Below are 23,035 nucleotides of genomic sequence, written 5' to 3' on the forward strand. Positions count from 1 at the left end.
TCACCTAAGCCCACACTCTGAACCCTAAATCATTAGGCACTGCTGTCTCTTTCAAAACAACCCAGTGTCCCCAGAGAGCACAGACTCAAATGTCTGTATCAAATGTCACATTCCCAACTTTGTCTGAACTAAAAACTCTTCCAGTTCAGGCACGTTTTTATTTTTTTAAGTTTTATTTAAGTTTGAGAGAGAGAGAGAGAGAAAGAGAGTGAGGGGGGAGGAGGAGACAGAAAGAATCCCAAGCAGGCTACAGACAGTCAGTGTGGAGCCTGATGAGGGGTTCAAACTCACAAACCCTGAGATCATGACCTGAGCCGAAATCAAGTTTGGGATGCTTAACTGACTGAGCCACCCAAATGCCCCTCCAGTTCAGGCATCTTAAATAAAGAAAATTAGCCTTGGATGGGAAAACACACACACACACACACACACACACACACACACACACACAATAACAGTCTTGCATTGATAGTCTACAAAGGAAAACATGAATACAGATATTATGCACGGTTCTGCTTTGAAGACTAATATTAGTTTATTAATAGTATGCGTGAAACATAAACACTCTTTTATTAAGAGGTGTAAAGGCAGGAATAAAACAGGAAGCCCCTATTTTAAAGATTTCCAGGTAACACAGGGAAAATGGGACCTGATAATCCAACTGTACAAATTTTTCTAAAAGTTTAATGTTTGAAGAAATTAGTCCAATTTAAGAACCAAATGGAAAAATCAGCCCATTTTCATATTGGTAGTGTGACCACCCAAGAACTAGGTTATAAACTTTTAAAAGAGCAAAGCTGCTCTTTGAAATACCAAGTCAAACAATTTAAAAGAGCGCACTCTTCCTGGCTTGGAAAGGCAAGCAAAGGTTTTCCGTTTTCCTTTTAACTGTTTCAAAATTTGAGTGCGTCTACATGAACATATGATGAAAATATAATGAGTTTATGTTCTCATCTCCTCAGAAAGATGAGACTTACTTAATTCAGAAGGGAAGAAAGCATACATAAATAACACCAAGCATGATGTGCTTTGAAATTCCTTAGGTTAGGGGCAAAATTCTCTGTTCCCGCAAGCCTATTTCAGGGTATGACCATCCCACACCATTCTAGTCTTTTTAAACATACCTATGTTTTGTCAGATATCCCCCTGAAAACAAGCCAAACTACTTTATCTAACATTCAATGTCATCTTGAGCTATTGCAAAGCTTATGGAAAAATTGGGGGTTTTAGACCTCTATTGGCAGGATGTGTTAGACTCACCCACAGAGCCTTCCAGGGGTGTGTAAGGATAATTTTAACTAAGTACTTTTCCCCCGTATGTGCTAATTTTAGAACCTAAATCTTGCATAACGTGGACTACTCTAAGCCTACGACAGCAAAAACAAACATCCATTAAGCAAGCACAACCACATTGCCATTCTAGCAAAGTATTGGTGTTCTCTCACTGTATAATGAGACATGAAAAGAAAATCTATGAGCATGAAAGAAAAAAATATAGAAAAAGAAGATGAAGTCAGAGGTCAAGTTAGTGAAAAAATATGAACGATCAAGTTCTACAGATTGCTGGCAGTATGTCACAAATTTTATCTGAGCTCTTTAGAGATTAGGAAAGCAGGGTTAAATAAACATCATCTCCAATCTCTGCAAAATTTAGTGACAAATGTTCAGTGGATGCTAAAAGGACGCAAGTAGGGAACACTCTACATACCTATGCTCTACGTATATCTGTTTGAAACTCTTAAATATGAATGCTCCAAGCATCCACTGAGTTTTCTTGCCAAGCTCTGTATTTAAGTATCATTTGTTATTGGAATTATAAAAATCTTGTGAAATGATATATAGGCAGATGAAAGGTGAATGCAAAAAAAGAGAGTGCTTTCCATAAAAACTAATTTGAATCCTTTGGAAAGGCTGGATGAAGTCGGGGGGGGGGGGAGGGTTGCTAAACATCCCTGCAAGTCAGGTGCAGGAACAGAACTGGAAAAGCCTTCAAGCAGAATCTAGAGTCTAGACTGATTCTGCACACAGATGGCCACACAGCGGCCACACCCTCACTCTGCTTACAGAAACAGCGGCTGGACAGGACAGATGCCTCCTGTAGTTAATGTAAGAATGGTAAAGGCCCTTTGATCATCGGATCCCGACTCAAGAAAAACCTCACTTACTTTTGGAAAGCTTTTAGAAAAAATCCTCATTTGACAGGGAAAAGAAAACAGCAGCCTCCCACCAAAAGATGGGGGAAATAAATACACATAGATATATTTTAAGTTAAAATGTTTAAGTCATGTATGCATCACATTTTCTTGTAGGAGTATTTGCTGTAACTGACCAATCCTCACCACCTTGGGTAGGAGGGTTTCTTGTGTGACTGTGGATGTGAATGCGTGCATGTGCATGTAGGTATGTGTGTGTGTGCACACGTGTGTGCACAAGCACATGTACATTACACTTTTTAACCCACCGTTTGTCATTTAGTGCTCTCAAAAACCTTCCTGTTTTGTCACAAAGCAACGAGGAACCATGGTTTGACTCAGGTTCATGACAAAGGTACATTTAGTTTTATTTCAAACAAGTGGCCTCTTGATGTAAATGGAAGGTATGAGGGAAAAATACAATAGCACCATTGCTGATAACTATAGGAAGACGTGGGTCACATAACACAAATATCTGGCCAGGAGAGTCACAGACTATCAGTTTTAGAGCTTATGGATTGTGGTTCTGCCGACTTTTTTTAAAATAAAAATTCCTTTCATATTCATCTCTTTCTTCCTCTTGGTACCCAGGGGCATATAACAGGCTCTGGACTATAGCCAATTTTAAATTTAAAACAGGCATGTTCTTGGCTCAAGCCTAGTCTTCATTGTCTATTCCTGTTTACTTTTCAATAACCCTATTTCCCCCTTCCCAGGAATATTTTATGCCTTCCCTTTGGAGAGCATTAGAATTTGGATCCCAGCTCATAAAGTGTCAGAGGCTCACACGAGGCAATTATCAAAATGAATCTGTCAGTTTTGCCTTTCTTGTGAGCAAACCAAAAATATTCTCTAATGTGTGCAAGAAAGATAAAAGAGGACCCGTCGGCTCTTTTAATATAAAGATATTTTGGGTCTTTACAATTCTTGCCTTTGTAGAATGGGCCTCCGTGGCTAAAGACACATATACATGGGAACCAAACTTCTAAGCCACCTTTTGCCACTGATGTTCAAAATTATAAATAAATGACTACATATCTATGTGACTCAGAGAACAAACTAAGCAAGGGTTTAGCAGTACAACACTTATTTTATTTATGTGCCCATGCATATATGATTAATTCCTAGAGGCGATTAATCACTCTTAGGCAAGAAGGGAAGATCTCCTTTATCTATGAACGCTTTGCGGGGAAAAGCAAGCCATAAGCCACACCAGGGCCGATACTCACTAAATCTCTGTCGCAAATTATAATTGTAGCAGTGGGACTGGTTTACCCTTGTTGCCAACAAATATTTTACCAACTCTTCACAATCTCCAATGTGCTTTCACGTATCTGATTCCCACAAACTCACATTAAAGCTTATTTGAAAGGAACCTGTGTTTTGCAATTTAGAGACCAAGAATGGTCTCATTAACAGCCAGCTTATCATATTTGCACCTAAAAAAAAATCACCTATTTTCTATTTATAAAACTCCACGCACAACCCAATGCTGGATAACCTGGATATTCTCTTTTGCTGATCGAAGCAGAGAAATAGTCCTAATCCGACAGGATGGGATATTCACAGGGGAAAGAAAATATGCACAAACTAAATATAAGTATCTGCATATCGCCCCTAAATGGAGCATGCATGGAGGAAAGCAATTTGGTAGGAGTGAGATTGCTTTCCAGCTCTCAATTATTTTACTGCTGGTTTTCCTTCAAATTGTAAATCAAATTCTTTTCGCATGCCTCAGTGCCCTGGTCCCTGCATCTTAAGTGGAAGAAGATCCTGACATTTCTATTTGGTTGCACAGAAACTTAATCGACACGTTTCTGTAGGATTGCTGTCCCCCCACCCCCGCCACCTTAAATTATGTTCCAGCAATGATTTAGTCATTTAAGCAGAATTCTGTTGTCACAGTCCTGCAGCATAAAATAGCATTTGATACTTAAAAGTTGCTTAAACCCAAGGGAAAAATAGAAAACGAAACTCTCTCATTCTGGCCAACTACAGTAATTTGATAACAAGTAACTGACCAGACACTAGCATAGCCTTTCAAGAAAATAAAATTTCATGTCCATTAAGTGGTATTTCTTCTTAAAAATTTGTAACATATTTAAGGTTGACAGTAACACATTTCGATACACAAAGTGTCTCTCAAACTCTGCGAGGAGGAGGTTTATTTTTTCCAATGCATTGCGGAAATACTTTTGTGAAATGCAACAAATGCGAACTATTGATTGAAAATGAATTACTAAATAAAAATGTGGTAAAAGACAGAATAACTACAAGCCCCATTAAAATTTTTTTTTTTAATTCAACAGTAAAGTTAATCTGTTAACGTGTCGTCAAAGTTTCTAAGCAGGAGCTCTTGAGTTCCATATTTTTCTTATCACAGACTGGGAATATTCAGTTCATGGATCTGCAAAGGGCTAGAGATGAACTTTTGAAGTCTCTGCTGCTCTGTTTTAACTCCCTTGGCTCCTTATGGGTATAGATTATGTTAGTTATGAATCTTGATGTTATTTTGCATGTTTATTTATGCCTCTTGCCATGGTCTCCGTGCCATTTTGAATGCTGTCTTGTATTCCATCACAACACTATGCCTTAGTTTACCTAAATCATTTCCCAGTTGTTAAATCTTGGGCCTGCTTCAGTCATAATGGCATTTCAGTGAAACCATGGACCCAATCATGAAACCTCTACATCAGTGTTTCAAAAGCTCGTGCAAAGATTATCATAGTAAATGGCTCAAAACGGTCTAAACTTCAGGACCCACGTACGCCTATTCCCATTATCTGCTGTGCAGGTGAAATCAAGTCACATTTTTTTCACCTGTAGAATACGCAGCATCACAACACCTAGGGTGGCTGTGAAGACAAATCCATAATTAAAAGAGATGATGCTTTTGCAGCTAATATGAGGGACAAATACTATAAGCTTCTACTCTGACTCTAGACAACAATACGACCCAGAGCTTCTAATAAATCCAGACAGACTTGTAGTTTTGCTAAATTCTCCCACAAACCATGAACAAATCAATGCTCCTCAAACTCCAGATTTTTAGAGCTATTGTCTCAATTTCAATTTAATTAACCTACATTCCATTTTCTCCAAGGAAGCAAAGATTCTTTGGAGGTAGGAGGCTAAACTCACAATAATTTGCAGATATTGTGGGTAGAACATACAGTGGGCAGGTAAGCTAATAAACTGAAGAGTAAATTATGAGACTAGTATTGTAATTAACATCTTGTTCTAAGATTACCTTGCCTGAAAGAAACTTATGTCAAATGCGGAAAATTATCTACAATATTTTTCTCTCTACAAAAAGTCACTTGAGGGGCACCTGGGTAGCTCAGTCGGTTGGGCGTCCGACTTTGGCTCAGGTCATGATCTCACGGTTTGTGGATTCGAGCTCCGCATCAGGCTCTGTGCTGACAGCTCAGAGCCTGGAGCCTGCTTTGGATTCGGTGTCTCCCTCCCTCCCAGCCCCTCCCTCGCTCATGCTGTGTTCCTCTCCCTCTCTTAGAAACAGACATAAAAAAAGAAAGAAAGAAAGAAAGAAAGAAAGAAAGAAAGAAAGAAAGAAAGAAAGAAAGAAAGAAAGAAAGAAAGAAAGAAAGAAAGAAAGAAAGAAAGAAAAAGTCACTTGAAACAGTTTTAAATTTCCCTCTATCTACACTAAACTCCATACCTCCTTGGCCTCTTCTGTATTCCCCACAACAGTTTATGGACATACCGAGACCACACGTCTCCATACAGGGTTAAGCAAAGAAACACTAAGAAAGGAATAAAATGGAGGCTAATGTTCAGCTGCTATACTTGAATGTTAGTTATTTTAGATCTGAGAGACGAACTTTTTTCTTTAAAGGGTTAGCTAGTAACTATTTTAGGTTTTGTTAGCCGTGCAATCTCTGTTGCAAATACTCAACTCCCCCATCACTAGCATGGAAGCAGCTCTAGACAATATGTAAACAAATGAGCAACGCTGTGTTCTGTTAAAACTTTATTTAGGGGCAATGAAATTTAACATACGGTTTTCACATATCAGGAAATACTAAGCTGCTCGTGATGACCTTTCAACCAGTTCAAAATGTTAAAGCCATTCGTAGTTCCTGGGCTATAAATCAATAGGTGGTTGTGGACATATGAACCGACTCCCTGGTCAAAATGGAAAGATACGTGATGATATGTAAAATCTACCCTTTCAAAGGAAAAAGCGCATAGAAAGTTATATTCATTGGCTTTTTTCTTTGTCTTTTGTTTTGTTTTGTTTTCAGAAATTCTACATTGAGTCAGGAAACGCCAACAGTCTTCTTGACTGTCCTTCTCCAGCAGAGCATGAAACCAGTACCACAGATGGGTGGACAGGCTTTGTCACTCTGACTTTCTTCCAGCAGTTATCCCTGACCAATCCCGAAAAGTAACTTGCTTTATACTTTCTTCTCAAATAATCTGGGTTCCAATACAAAGCCTTGCCAGTAACTAACGTTATACACTTGTCAAAACCCATAGAACTATATACTTTCAGAGGTGAGCTCTATCTGTATGTAAATTTTTAAATTAATAAATGAATTCCTTTAAAAATAAAAGAGGCTCGGGGCGCCTGGGTGGCTCAGTCGGTTGAGCGTCCGACTTCGGCCCAGGTCATGATCTCACGGTTCGTGAGTTCGAGCCCCGTGTCAGGCTCTGTGCTGACAGCTCGGAGCCTGGAGCCTGCTTCGGATTCTGTGTCTCCCTCTCTCTCTGCCCCTGCCCAGCTCGCACTCTGTCTCTGTCAAAAATAAGTTAAAAAAAAAAACTAAAAAAAATTAAAAAAAAAATAAGAGAGGCTCTAAGGAGACACGGAGCTATAAGAGGTTAGGCAAATAACTTTAATTCCCAAAGCCCAGTTTCCTCATCTCTAGGCAGGAGATGATAATAGGATAGTGTCCCTTCATTCAACTGATAAAACATGGAATATGATACTATAGTGCAGCATGTAATGCGAACAGACGGCACATGATGAAGATTAATACTCTTATTCAAACAAAGTCTAGAGCACAAACTCTAGAAAGGAAACGGAGGTCTAAATTGGGATGTTTCTTTCCAGTTCTGTCACTCACTGCATGTCCTTAAGCAAATCACGTAATTTCCCCGTAGCCCTGAAATGAGAAGGGTCATGGTAACCACTTTCGGGTGCCCAAGATAAAACTATTTTGGACACAGTGGCACTTGAAGTTTTTCTTCATGGTGAGCAGTGCGGCCTAATGGAAACCGACTGGCTCAAAGTTTTTATAGAGGCTCTACAGCACATTAGATCAAACATTTAAATGTACCCACCGTGCTTATTAAATGTGATTCACACATGATAATGGAAGATTTCAGGTGAGTTGTGGGTGACTGAGCTAACATAATCTTTTGTTTGACGTCTGATTTTCCACTTTCTCTTTTGCATGTTGAGGCGATTTTTAAAAAACAGCAAATATTTTTATATATCCCTATACAATTCCTCTGTCCCCACCCTAATTTTTCCTGATGGCTAAATAAACTGGAGTTTACTGAGTGACCAATTTTCCTGTTTCCTCAGGACAGATCAATTTATGCCTGTAATTATCAATACGTGCCTTTCATTATCATAAGTGAGTCTAGATGCTGAGTTATAGGTTTAGAATAACCATACATAAACCAAGAGGCTAGTTTAGACTGACCCGGGACCTAATTCCTGAAATTCGATGTGGCTTTGGACCAACATTTGACTCCTCTGGGACTCACCTTCTTCTGTCAAGACCTGATAATCCCTTGTAGGATTGTCAGGTGGACTGAATGAAATAATACATACGAAATGCACCAAGAATAGAATCTGGCACCTTCTAGACACTAGTATTATTAGTTTCTTAAAATGAATCTGTTTTTAATCAATTTACATTCATACCTGGTCTTTTATCACATTCTTTCATTATCCTCTCTTGAGAGATGAGCATTTGAAAGTTATGTGAAAACACGATTTATCATTTATTCTTTCTCCCCAAAGCATCTAAACTGTATTTAAATAATTCTGAGATGTTGTGAGTTAGGAGTTTTAGAAATTAAATCTCGCACCTCATGTATGCCACTTCTGTATTAATCTTCCATTTAAGTTCCAAGTTTTTCCCAACACTTAGCAAAGTAAACTTCTTTTTCTTTTAAAAAGTAACACAGTATTGAGCATCTTGGCAGTTTGGTGGTGGGGGTGGGCAGTGGGCAGGGAAAGAAGCTTTCCACTGAAATGTATTGTGGGCAGGGATGAGTTTCTATTGTATGTTAGAAATTTCCACGTGTCGTCTAAGTATTTTGCAGGAAGCAGAAATACTTTCCAAGTAAAAATTTACTTCTTCCTTGGACACGTGGAAAAGTCGTAAACTGAAAAGGTCATCTGTCCCCATATCCATGAGCTTGTGCCCAAAATTGTACGGTCTCCTTGTGCTGTCCCACCACTTATATTTTTATCAAAGGAAGACCAAAGAGAAGTATTAGGTGTTCCCCAAATGTGTCTGGAGATACAAATCAACTGGATCAGGGGGTCCCAATCCAGAGCATCTGAATTTGAATCTCAGTGTGTTAGACCTGGTCGTCTTCATATTTACCAGGCACTTCAAATGCTTGTTATCGTGACGCAAGTTTGAGAACACGGCGAATGACAGTCCTTTACCTAGGACCCCGGGAGAGGTGATGATGGGATGAGAGGTGAGAGATGTTTGGGACCAGAAAAACAACTTTAAGAGAGGAGGGGAGAGGAGATTGGGAATCTCCCCTTCCTGAATTTCTTTTGTCAATTTTATAATAAAATAAGACTTAGCTGGCAGGAGATACTGTGATCCTGAAAAATAAAAAAATAAAGAAATAATAAGCCAGTCTCCTTCAAAGAAATTGCTGGCCAACTTTTCTATTAATCGTAAAACCTGATAAAGTGTTCAGAACACTTAACCGTGGCCCAGGAAACAATAAAGCTCTTTGTCTTGATTGCTAGGAGAATCAACTTGCCTCTTTCCATATATTTTCTGCCATTCCTTACCTGTCCAATTCTCTTCTTACTCCCGCACACAACACTCACTCATTCCCCTGGTATCTGCCCCCCTATAATTTAGATCTGAGTTACATCGGTATAAGTCTCCCGAGCTTAAATTATGTAAAATTGATGGCCGATAGCCCATGAAATCAGATGCATCTAAAGGATCATTTCAGCTTGGCAGAACATAGAGAAATAGGCCACACTTAGAGTGGACGTACCTTTTTTCAAATATGGATTTTTATCCCTATTTTCCTCCAGAGTATATCTCAAAATCAGACTTGCACAAAATGAAAAAGTGTTTCGACTTCAAAGCACTGTCCTGTTCATGCCCTTTCCGATACAGAGGAGCTAAGCCACGAAAACAGAGTTTAGAATCCTGGAAAGGCCGAAGGACACAGTTAGCTTCACATTTGGTGTTTACAACGTGGAAATGACAATGACGGCAATTCCAATAAACCTAATGTCAGTCATATATTCAAGGCAGCTGAAATGAACAGTCGTAAAAATAAACCAAACTGAACTGAAAGCGTTAGCTGAAGAATGGACACAATAAACGTTTTACACACTCTATAAAGCAAAAACTTAATCCTCAATTGTGTCACAGGAGCCATGCGAGCTAATAGCTGCTCGGTAACTGTTGTGGGCCAACCCCCAACTTTTCGCCCATTTTGGGAGATCCCTGTCTCGTTCCTTAATTTGACAATTTATTCGGTAATTCTTTCCTTAAAATGACAGCCGCCCTGGGGTCCTATCACCTCGCTAGGGGCTTTTGTGTCTAAGTGTTTTGGATTGCTTGCCAAGACTCTCTGCATTTCACGTCTGAAGGTCAAGGGTGCTCAACACCTCCCAGTGCTTCAACTAAACCTGCCCAAGGAAGAGTCACGTTGCCCAAAATGCCAACGATGCCCCTGTTGAGAAACATGGATCATGAGCCCCTTGTGCTCCAGGGATACCTCCCACACTCTATCTTGACACCTCTGGGTCCTTTTGGTTTCTCTCAAGAGTTCTGACCCTTGCTTTGGTCCAGAACACAGGACTCAACTGATGACTCGGCAAAGGGAATGGGATCTTCAGAGGCCAACAGTACTTTCTGTTGGCTCCCTTAGGCCCTTTTTAATTTTTTCCTGCTTTACTGAGGTATAATTGACAACGAAAAACTGTGTGTAATTACAGTGTACAATGTGACTTTCTGCTGTACATATACATTGTGAAGGGATGGCCCAAAGATTCTTAACATACTCCAAGAGTATCACCCCATGCGAGAGGATAAAATGAGTATCGTCCAGGTTTCTCCCTAGGTCCTCTGGGCGGCGGTCCATATTTCTAAATGCTGCATCTGGCAGGGCAGGGACACAGCTTGGAAGCCTCCAGCTAGTTCCAGCACGACTGCCTTCTAGAGCCAGGGGCTCAGACTCACCAGCTTTTTGCGACAGGGAGGCACATTCATATCCTTCCCACACACTCATGAGGTAAGGAGCGCCCAGTATGCCTTCTAAAGTGGATGAGAGTCTGATTCCTTTCCCAACAGGTTTTCCCAGGGTAACTTTCCCTGAGAAGTCTTTTCCCCTTGGACAACTGGCAAAGGGCAACTGGCAGCTGAAATTCTGTCTTCTGACTCAGCCATTACCAACAAGCCTCTAACTGCCAGTGAGGCTGTTTGAGGCATAAATGCCAAACCCCTACCCAGCGGCAGCGCAGGCACAGATGTGGGAGGCGGTCCTGTGTTGGCACAGCGATTATTTTAAGGTGCAGAACCTGCATTTAGGCTCAGGAGGCTAAGCTTCCTGAATTGCAGAATTATGGGCTTTTAGAGTAGATTCTGGGCCTGACAGGCAGGGAGTAAAACAGGAAGTGATCCCATGATGTTACGCTGCTCTGAACTGAGAGACATCCTACTCTGCCCAGCCTGCCGACACGTCCGAATTATGCCTCGGTGAGGTGCTCACTGGCCCGAACCCACCTACCTGCAGCCACTCCCCTGTATCCTCATCTCGCTTAGAGGTTGTTTTGTTTTGTTTGCACTGATCTTTGCTTCTGGAGTAAATTGAAATCCAAATTGTCTTTTTGACCTTTTCTGGTTTGGTAGAGTACAGCTGTCCACTGACCACCCCCAAGTTAGCTACACACCCAAGATACACTCTCACCTCTTCCTATGGCTTGTCTTTGCATGTCTATTTATAAGTGCTTTGCATATCATTTCACCGCACTTAATTTACCGAGCTCTAGTGTATCCTAAAATGCCTGGTGTTTCGACCTCAGAGGCAAAACCCGAACTTTTAAAGACAGATGTTTTATGTACCTCACTTTTCTTTCTTTCTTTCTTTACTAAATCAAAGAGAGCTACCATGAGGGTATTTAAAAATAATTATTGTTCCTGTATTACTCATAAAAATATTGAGAAAATAAGTGTTATGTTCCTTGCTGAAATCTTTATAAATGCTCATAAAGGATTTTTTTTTTTACAATTAGTGCTGTAAATAGCAAGCAACAGCTTTTAACAGCAACCCAGACCGCTTACTTAAGTAACAAAATGCTTTAGGTTTGCACATTTTGTGCAAATTAACAAAAGTGATTATGCATTCTTCCTTATGGAGCTCACTCAACACTCTTTAAGTGCTTAAAATTGGACGTTGCCTCTTCCTCAAAGTCATGGTGGTCCGGTTGGTTCCAGGGGGCTACAGGCTAGAGAGGGCTGCAGAAGGGGAGCAGGGATGCCAGAGGGGCAGGAAGAAGGCCCAGAGCAGACAGGGCCCTTCTTGGCCTAAAGCAAGCCCCACCTTAGCTGTCTTTAATATATTAGAGTTCTATGTGAGAGTTTGTGGGACAACAAGGGCTCCGCCAGGTAAAAACAAAACAAAACAAACAAAAAAACAAGTTTGAACTTGATTGGCAATGTATTTGTTATTATTATTCAAGACTGACCGTTTTGAGATATCCAAAAAATACCCCTCAAGATGTTAGCTAAAGGGATGCCTCGTTACATGCTGAGTCTAAGGGGCGAGGGGGGCTCTTGGTTGACATTCTTGACCAAGCTGGGGAAACTGAGGAAAGTCACAGAGAAACAGGTTGCAGAGTTGAGGATATGTCACACACGGCCAAGCTGTGTCCAAATGTAGCAACAGTGAATAATTATTGGCCGTTTCACATAACTGAACCTCAAGTATATCCTAGTACAGCTGCACTACGGAGCTGTATCACCTCCCATCTAAGGGCCGGTTTGTTTCTCCCACGTGATCATCATTCCATTCCTGTGCTTTTACTCTCCCATAATCACCCCAGAGTTTCAACTTATCCATTTGCCATTTGAATGGCTTCCATTTGTAAACCACTTGTTCGTGTTCCTTGACCGTTTTGTGTGATCGTCTTTCACTGATTTAGAAGAACATTTTATTACTAAGAACATCAACTATCTGATTGCTTCACATGGTGCAAGTTGTTTATCTGCTTTTAATTTTGTTTTGGTTATTTCATGTACAGTTTTATTATGTATACAGTCAGACCTATCAACTACATCTGTATTTTTTTTCCAACACTCGTTTTACCCTAGGCCAGTTAAATAAATATGGTTTTCTGATTTGATTGTGATGCTTAAAACCTTTAATCCATTTGAACGTTCCATTTGCACCTTACATACGTTAGAAATGCACTCCTTGTATTTAACCAGGAGTCTCAACATCACTGAAGGAACAAGCCTGCCTTTCCCCAGCATGTATTGGGAATACGTATGAATACTTAGGTCTGAGCTTTCTATTCTGTAAGATTGATATGTCTATTCTTAGAATAATCAAGCTGTTTTACTTATTTCAGTCCATAAAATATCAAACACCCCTTTCAGCATTCACCCTTCTCAAAATGTTCTTACCTAATACTACCCACCTGCTCTCTTAGATGATATTGAAAAACACTGTGACAAGTTAAAAACAAAAACAAAAACCTTTCCATGATTATGATTAGAATTATATTCACGCTGCATATGAATTAGGGAAAAGTCAATCTTCTTATGTAGAGTTTTGGTGTTTTTCAGTTTCTAAATGAGGTAGTTTTGTTTTTGTTTTTTTTAAATATGGCTGCATGGTTTTTGGCATTCCTCTCAAAGAGATTTCCCGACCTGGAGAGGATTGGTGGCAGGCTAGGCACCAGTAATGTGGTAGATGTTGCACACCTCCAAGGTGAGGTTAGGAGAGGTACAGCAGTGTCCAGCTGATTCTCAGGGACCCTGGCTTCTTGAAGTCTAACTATCCTGAGCCCACCCCCTATGATGAACCCCAAGCCACCCGGAGAGGCGTCAGGTAGGGCTCTGACAGGCCCAAATGAGTTCCCAGCCAAGGGCCGGCATTAACCATCAAGTATGAGTGAATATGTTTCCAGAATATTCCAGCTCCAGCCACCGAATCACCCTCAGCTATTTTAGTCCTCCCAGATGAGGCTCCCGACATCCCATCCCCTCTGTGCTCTGTCTGAATTCTTAACCTCCGAAAGCCATGAGCATAATAAAATGGCTGTTTAAAGCTGCTTCATGTGGCATAATTTGTAAAACAGAAATTGTTACTGGGAACATTAAAGTTTGGCGGGGGGGTGTCCTTAAAGTTTCGTACTTTTGCAGTTTTCTTCGATAGGTACTATAATTATTTAACTCTTAGAGACTTAATGTATTTTTTGCTATTGTGGTTGAGAAAAATTATTCTAAAAGGCTCCCTTCTGATATAAATTTCAATTCTCCAGCTCCTAGGTTCTTACTCTTTGTGCAAGGAAAAGCTTTTTTAGATATTCAACTTCGTACGTCTATGGTAGCCAATTTCTCAAAGCTTTTTATTTGATGTCCTTGGGTGTTATAGATACAGAATCGCACAATCTAAAACGAACACATTTGAGTCTTCCCCTCTGAAATATTTTAAAGCCCATGTCTTTTTCTGGTTATCACAGTGGTTAGCACTCCCAGAACAACATCGACGCGCAGCAGCGAGGGGCAGATGTTCCTAATTTGTTAGTGAGCCTAATGGGAAGGCTTTTCATGTTCGGTAGATATTAATCGAAGACATCATACAAGCAAACAAAGGACACAACCGTGAGACTACCTGCAAGGCTTAACATTAATTTTGGTCATTCAGCCTATGTTTTTTGTGTTTTGGTTTTTTTTTTTTTTTCTCTTGCTTCATTTTAAGTGGGAGAAATAATTTTGGAATACTTTCGTAATTGACTTGGCCAGAGACAGGGAGAAGATGATGAAATTGCTTTTTTAAAGCCCGCATTTGCTTAGCTTTTGAAATGACGGGCGTTCTGCTGAATGGAGCAGTAAAAACGGAATGTGTGCGGCAACACCGTGTGCGAGGCTGGCTAATCAATCAGACAGGTTCGGGGGCTCCGAAACCACGACATAAATTAAGTTCTTCAACCTGTGTGAGTGGATTACTGTGCAGCAACCTGAAATAATCCTCCCGTCTTTGAACGCTGTCCTGACCCAGTTTGGGGAAGTATCTTTAATATCTGGTTCTACTCCGCTGACCTCCAGGCAGAAGAGCCAGACCCGATCTGCATTTAACAGGCAACTTTCACCTGCAGGCCCACAAAAGGGTCAGCTTTCTTTAAACAGGAAATTGAAACTCCTATCACACGGCCAGCTTTTTAGGTGACTTTACTTTCTATTTTATCACCCCGACAAATGGAAGGAAGGCAAGGCTGTGGAATAACTTAAGTGCCTCAGAACGGTGCGGACCTATTGATGCAAGTAAATCAAAATCCGTTGACTGGACCTGCTCTTACTCACCGCTGATTATTTGTCAAGTCGCGGGCCCTCGCCCCAGAAAGAAAAGCAGAAACACACGTGTAGGAGACGAGCTGAGTCCGGGTTGCTAGGACAAAACACGGAACAATAAGCCACCCGGATGAGGAGTGGGCCTGTGAAGTGCTCACAGGAAGCAGTAACTGGGAGATTTCACAGCACACTCTGGTTACCTAAGTGATGGGCAGGAGGACGGATGACTGGGAGACTGGGAGGGGGCGCTCACTCATTGCTATAGTAAAACTAAGTGAAACCTAAGGAGTACAGCTCAAACTAAGGTGCATTAGGTTAGATCCAGGATGAATCCCGCTTTAGAGGAACCCAGGTAATCCTTGTTTGGCTCTAGTTTTCCCTGCATTAGACATGGCACTAAAGCCCTCACACCCTGAGGATACTACGCACTTAGATTTCCGTAGGCAAAGTCCAGGCAACTGCTGGATGATTCTAAGCTACTGTTCGATGAGTATCTACCATCATAAAAGTGGTTTGGTCAGATAGAAAGATGGCGTCAATCTCCAGCACAGGGGTTGGCAAATGTTTTCCGTAAAGGGCCAGACGGTAAATAGTTTAGGTTTTGGAGGCTATATAGTTTCTGTCATGACTACTCAGGTTGTAAGTGAAAGTAACCACGGATAACAGAAAACCCATGAGGGTGGCTGTGTTCCAGTGAAACTTTATTTATAGAAATAGGCAATGGGCTGAATTTGGTCTGCAGGCCAACCCCTGCTATAGCATAAGAAAACTTAAAAAAAAAACACATATAAAGAAATAAAAACATGTTAAAACAAACCTAATGTTTTACAATCAGGTTTATATTGTTTTAACACTAAAAGCTACCCAGTGGTCACTGAAGGACACTGATAATTTGTTGGCTTTCCCATATTTAAAGGACAGATGGTATAACCACTTCACAAGGTTTTTGTAGGAATTAAGATGACATATAAAGTACCAGTGACCAGGCACTCAATGAATTTCAGTTTCTTTCATCTTTCATCTCTCTTTTTTCATCTTTGTCCACTCCGAGTGGATTCCCACTGAAGGGCTATTTAATGCATGCCAAGTTAATGAGGTCCAACAGTAATGAGGTGAAACAGAGACATCTGCTGAGCTATTGGTTTGATAAGATACACTTACGATAACCAAGAATAACTATTAATACATGCTGTGATTTACATGTTCATTAATTAGACTTCCAATTATATTGACCTGACATAGAAATGCTTTCTTCCCAATTCAGGTGTATATTTTGAGTGACAGGTAATAATTCTGTGTTTTATACCAAAGTCATACAATTCCTAACGTCTTGCATTAGAGCTCTGTCCTACAAGGGTAGAAACCAAAATCTCAGTGCCATCTGCTCAAATAAAAATAAGTCCATTTTATCATTTATTGAACTCAGACTAGGAGGTCAAGTTTTCTTTTAAAAAGCAATGAATCTTAATATGGTTCTCTATGTTCTTTAAATGTCTTTAATCATAAATAATCAGAGTCAAATGTGCTCAGGAGCTGATGGCCAATATTTACTATCTTTGGCGCGTGGGCTAGAGTGACAATTGAGATAATTGAACCACTTTTTCTCCCTATAAATTTAAAGGCCACCAGAGAAAAGTATTACTTTTTTTTAAGGACATTTTCTGCCTGATTTAACATTTTAAATTTATCTTCCAATTCTCCTCTTGGAGTTCATCCTGTTTCCAAATACTAAAATCACCTCTCCTCCATTCTTCCTACTTCTTCTACTGCCAAAATAATGACCAATATCATTAACAACCACACGGTGTCTGTTCTGTCCATGAGGTGGATAACCTGACACGTATCATATCTATCACAGTCGCTCCTAAGACACCAAGGCAGGTATAAACACCTTCCTCCTGAAGCAGCATAAAAAAGAAAGGTAGAAATATTCTTCTGTAAAATTGGGGTATATGCTTATGGAGACTTCTACCTTATTCACAGAGTAGGGGAGATTTTTTTTAATGTTTATTTATTTTTGACGGGGGGGGGGGGGGGGCAGAAAGAGAGGGGGACAGAAGATCTGAAGCAGGCTCTGCACTGACAGCAGAGAGCCGAATGTGGGGCTTGAACTCACGGACCATGAGATTATGATCTGAGCCATGCTCAACCGACTGAGCCACCAGACGCCCTAGTAGGCGAAATTTTTAAGGTAAATGAAACTGCTCTGAGCTGACAGCATAGTTGTATGCTTGAAAAAACATGGGGAAGGGAGATGACTTAAGGGAGATGACAGGAAAATGACTTAATATCCATTTACTCCTCATGTTAATACAATTCAAGTATAGCGGTGGGTGGAGACAGTAGCCTTTGCACCAGGGCCTAAATCACCCTGCCTCGTGTGACTAGAACATGCAAAAATTGCCTCAGAATCATCTGGAGGTGCTTGTTAAAAGTACAGATTTTAGGGTACCACTCTCTGTATACCTAGTAAACCTCCATTCTTTAAGAAATTAAGCCTGGAGGGGACCTGGGTGGTTCAGTCAGTTGAGCAGCAGATTCCTGATTTTGGCTCAGGTGATGATCCCAGGGTCATGGGATCAAGCCCCAAGTTGGGCTCCATGCTGAGCATGGAACTTGCATAAGATTCTCTCTCTTTCTCTCCCTCCCCCTCTGCCCTTCTACCTGCTCGCTCTCTTTTGCACACACGTTTTCTCTCTCTAAAACAAAACTAAATTCAATTTTTTAAAGTTTAGGGGCGCCTGAGTGGCTCAATCGTTTGAGCATTCGACTTCGCCTCAGGTTGTGATCTTGCAGTTTGTGAGTTTGAGCCCCGCATGGGGCTCTGTACTGACAGCTCAGAGCCTGGAGCCAGCTTCGGATTGTGTGTGTGTGTGTGTGTTTGTGTGTGTCTCTCTCTGCCCCTCCCCCGCTCATGCTCTCTCTCACTCTCAAAAATAAACATTAAAATTTTTTTTTTAAATAAAAAAGTTTTTAAGTTTAAAAATAAGAAAAACTATTGAGCCTGGAAAACTGATTTTTACCAAAATTTCCCTATGATTTTCATGTAAAGCCAAGTAAAGGAAGAGACAGATCATGAGAAATGCAAATAGTCCCCACTCTCAGTATTTAAATCGAGGCACAGAAAATGACACCAGGGGCATATCTCATTGGGCAATGAGCTGAAGGGTGGGCTATCACTCCCTCGGAGAAGCTTCTTTCTCTTCCTACTTTGTACTTTTCTCTCAGACGACAACAGCATCTAATCCTGTGTCATTGGTCATCTCACACTGAGGAACATCAACAAATAAAACTCAAGTATAATTTGGGGATACGAAACAAAAAAAACCTGTCATCCATATAATCGTCCATAAAAATCACCATTGGCGTATTTGAAAAAATGAGCCAGATCTATCACATGTACAAAAATCCTTTTCTACAAAATCAGTGTGGTATTTTAGTGTTTCTGAGGGAAATCAATGCAGGGGAGCAAAACTGAAACAGTGAGTTTGAGTGTTTAAAGGGCAGAAGTGGGGCACCTGGGTGGCTCAGTCGGTTAAGTGTCCGACTCTTGATTTCAGCTCAGGTCATGATCTCACGGTTCGTGGGTTTGGGCCCCATGTGGGGCTTTGTGCTGACAGTGTGGAGCCTGCTTGAGATTCTCACTCTTCCTCTCTCTCTGCCCCTCTCCTGCTCTCTCTCTCTCTTTCTCTCTCTCTAAAAGAATAAAATAAAATAAAATAAAATAAAATAAAATAAAATAAAATAAAATAAAATAAAATATAAAATAAAATAAAATAAAATAAAATAAAATAAAATAAAATAAAATAAAAATTGAAAGGGCAGAAGTATACTGAAAAATCCCTCTGTGAAAGAAAGCAATTCAGGTCAGGAATTTTCCATCCTTCATCCTCACAGGCCTTTTTGCACCGTGTAACATTACAGCAACTATATACGGATGTCTCTAAAACATGGCGCCTTTCAGGTTCCGCCATTTTTCTCTTTGCCCCTCAGGTGATATTCATTACCGTAGGCCTGCGCCAAGCCTTCCACATAAAGCATATCATCAGACCAGTCAGACGCCGGCTCTGCTCTGTTTATGTTGACAACCAAATGATCACAAGTGGAACCCAGCCATTGTTCCCTCCCAAGGATTTCAGCATCCAACCTACTGGGCTGTCTAAAAGTTCTTTTTTTCTCACAGAGCTGGCTCAGACCTCAAAACGTATTATGAAAAAATTCAGTCTCCTTGACTACTGACAATAATGAATCAACTGCCTATATAGCTGTCAAAATGATGGCATGTTTTGCTATCTGAATAATCAAGCAAGGAGAAGAAGGGGAGGGAGAGAACTGTGGAACTAAGTACAGTCTGAAACTAAACACAGTAATAAGATAGAAACAGAAAGGGAGGCAAACCACAGGAGATTCTTAAATACAGAAAACAAACTGAGGGTTGCTAGAGGGAACGTGGGTGGGAGATGAGCTAAATGGGCGATGGGCATTAAGAAGGCCACTTGTTGGGATGAGCGCTGGGTGTTCATGTAAGTGATGAATCACTGGGTTCTACTCCTGAAACCTATATTATACTGTGTGTTAACTAAGTTGAATTTAAATAATTAAATTAAAAAAATAATAAACACAATAATTCTGGAGAAGGATGGATTCATATCTATATAGACAGCTTATTGGACAGTTTTTACAGAATCCTCAAATCGTTTCTTTTTGAAACATAGACCCCAATATCTTTTGTGAATCAAATGAATGTCTTGTTATTTTTTTAAAAAACAACAGTAATTTATCATTTCCTTTGAAGACTCTAGTCATAGCCACATCTGAGGGAACATGGACCAAAGATTTACATAGGAGGGCATGAGGATTATACGTTTCCACTGGTCTACCATAGTCTGTATTTTCTCTTCATTACTCAACTGTCCACCCACTCATCAAATCTGGATTTCAGTTCCTGTCAGGATTGGGGCCTGTGGTTTGAACTGTCTTCAGGGAGTTAAAATGAGTTTGTTCCTCATTCACAGCACCAGCTAGATCTCCGGGGCCACAGAAAATGCTTCTAGTCAGAGTCACCCCCAACACATTGACAGGTCCGTACCTGCAGAAGTGCAACAGTACGCAGACCTAACCACTTATCAGATAGTGGGGAAAGGTCCAATCATTCTTGAAGGCAGAGGAAGGGAGTTAGGTCAGTCGCAGAGAGCTTTGTGTTTTTCCCCTTCTTCCAGGACCAAAGCAATGGTGTCTAGACTATGGATTGATTTGGGACACCATCTAGTGAAGGATTTGAGGAAGTGCATGAACACAGAAAGAAAAATCCCAAGCCAAATTATGTTTCCATTGATTAAATACTTTCTGTCGGACTATTTTAAATGGTTCTGAAATGAACAATGGTGTGATTTTTTTTTTTTAAGTTAGGGCAAAAGCAAAACAGAATGACCAGTGACTGTGGCAAAGACCAGATTCGACTGATTATCCCACCTGCCTCTTGAGATACAATGGATAGTTTCCTCTCTTTGCACTTTCCCATTGACCAAGGTAAGAGCCTAAGAAATGCCTCATGGAGTCAGGTCAATCAATAGCCTACTTCTGCCAGAAAGTCAGCATCTGGGAATGGCCCCAAAGGGTTTGGAAAGAATGATGCCAGGGCACCAGATTTTCAAACATGCATCTATCACCTGCAGTGTTTTTCAGTTAAACAGTATATATGTAGAGGCTTTAGCTATCAAAAATATTAAGTCTTTTTTCTAGAACTCAACAGCTTTTATCACCAGAAAATCAGTACTAACAGTACCTATTTCACAGTGCACTGCACACAAAAAGCACTCAATAAATGTAACATTGTTCAATAACTAAAATTGGCAGCTAGAATTTTTAACCGGGGAAGAGAGTTGAATATAATTCAGCTATTATATTTTGAATTCTTCTATATAAAGCCATGCTCTTGGCATTGAATAAATGTTATGTCACTGCTTCTAAGCTTCCCATGGGGGTGGGGGAGGAGAAATAAAGCAAAACAACAACAAACCTCCCGAGCTCAATATTGTGATACTTTTATTATAACTATCAATAGTGACTAACGATTCTTCATTCATCTACTCTGTCTTAAAAAAAACCCTCATTCCCCATTCATGACGGGAAGCTTGCTCTCTCATTTCCAGCAGTTGCTCTGAAGTTACATGGTCAGATCGCGAGGGGGACATCAGTTTCTAGGAGTAACTGATTCTAGCTACTCTCAATGGAAACAAATGTCGTATTCATGTTGCTCATGTTGTTGGCTTCTCCTTTTCAGGCGAAGAAATAAAGCCTCCGACAGGTCTCCAAGCCTCCATGAGAGGCCATTGGGAAGATATGGACCTTCCCTCAGAATCTTGGACTTCTCTCTCTAATCAGAAGAAAAGAAGACTGTCCAGAATGCTGGATGGCTCTCTCACTTTCCCCTTCCAGGTCTTCCACTGTTTGACAGATGGCTAAATAGCTATTATCTTAATCCAGCCACGCACCAACTAACCCATGCTTATTTTGGGCAACAGGTGACTCTGGGAACATTTCTTCTAGAAGCCAACACTTTCAGCCAATTGGACTTACTTTGAACTTAGAGAACAGAGCAGATTTTGAACATTTCAACTGTGCTTCCCTTATGTTTATTTGTGGCCCCCGAAACTAATAGGAAGGGAAGGTTTTGAGCGGGCAACAAATTCTCGATCTGCATGACAATACCAGGAAAGCACCTGCGGGCAGGCAGAATGGGGAGTGAGGGATGCCCCTACTCAGTGGTTTAGGACAATGGCACAGCCCACCCTTTGTCACTGGGTCTAGGTCAGCTCCTCACGCAGACAAGCCACTGAGGGACTCTTACAGTGAATGGCTAGAAAAACATATTCCCTCTCGGGGAGGGGTCAGAAAACATGAAAATGACTATCACATGAAGCAAAGTGGGCTAAATACCATAACTGAAGGACAAACTGTGACGGAGAGTTAAGTCAGAGTGTTTTATCGCCAGCAATCAGGGATGATGGAGAAAAAGGCTTTGGGTAGGAGATTTCTTCAGCCTTTTGACAAGAGTCCAGATTGATTGCTGGCACTCAATCAGCTGTGTGGTATGTAGGCAACCTATTATTTTTCAGGGTAAAGGACAGGAATCCTCCTCTTCCTCCTTCTCCTTCAAAGCAAGTTAAGAGCATTTCAGATTATCCGCATATAACATCCCTCTGACTCCTGCTCTGACATGCTTTCACGAACGGGAAAGAAGGAGTTAAAATTACAAGAAAAAAGAGCACATAACTAGGGATGCCCGTTTGCTCAGAGGAGTGCTGATTTTATGTATGTCTTTTTTTTTTCTGGTATAATTATTAATAGCATCCACTTCGCTTTCAAAAGTGTCCTGAGTTAGGCAATACGTTCTCTGGTCACCAGACACATACCGATAGTCCAGGTCGTAACTGCTGTGTGAGTGGATGCAGGAGCACCATGAGCACTGCCTGTCCCCCTCTGCTCGGGCCTCCAGAAGGCCAGGCCCACTGAGATACCCAAGCGACATTCCAAAGGTGATGCTGCATGAGAGGTCACAGTGGCCATTGAGAGGCTCCCAATTTGCTTCCAAATGATGCAAAAGCCTAAGGATCAAAATTCCCACCTCTCCATCCCTTTCCCCCTGATGCCAATCACCGGCCACAAGTGCTACAACTACTGCCAATAGTAACAATGCACACACACACACACACACACACACTATGTACACATGCATATTTGCAATTTGTTCTGTGGTTTTTTATTGCTTGATTTAAGTTAGTGTCTTCTTCAAACTAATTTCTCTTCAGCAGGCTCAAAATAAGTGCCAATTCATTTGCCTGACTTAGAAGCTCATTTTTTTCTTTTAATTTTCAGCACGCATCAGGACCTGCTAGGGTCTATAATAAACAGGACATTATATATTTTACATGTTTCTGGAAGACACAGGACATCATCTCCAATACAAGATACAGATGTAAAAGGATGTGTGTTTGGTAGACAAAGAAGTAAAAAGCTCTTTCTTTGGCAAACCGAATAAACCAAGCAGAACAGAGAGGAAAAAAAAAAAAAAAA

General features: G+C 40.7%; 1 protein-coding gene across 1 annotated transcript in view; it reads right to left on the reverse strand.

Annotated features, from left to right (window-relative positions):
* The window catches only part of GADL1 (glutamate decarboxylase like 1), a 167,035-nt gene that overhangs the window by 537 nt on the left and 143,463 nt on the right, over nt 1-23,035 (reverse strand). The gene's annotated exons all lie outside the window — the stretch shown is intronic.

Source organism: Panthera pardus, unplaced genomic scaffold (genome assembly GCF_024362965.1).
Source record: "Panthera pardus isolate Hobbes unplaced genomic scaffold, ASM2436296v1 HiC_scaffold_16, whole genome shotgun sequence".
NCBI lineage: Eukaryota > Metazoa > Chordata > Mammalia > Carnivora > Felidae > Panthera > Panthera pardus.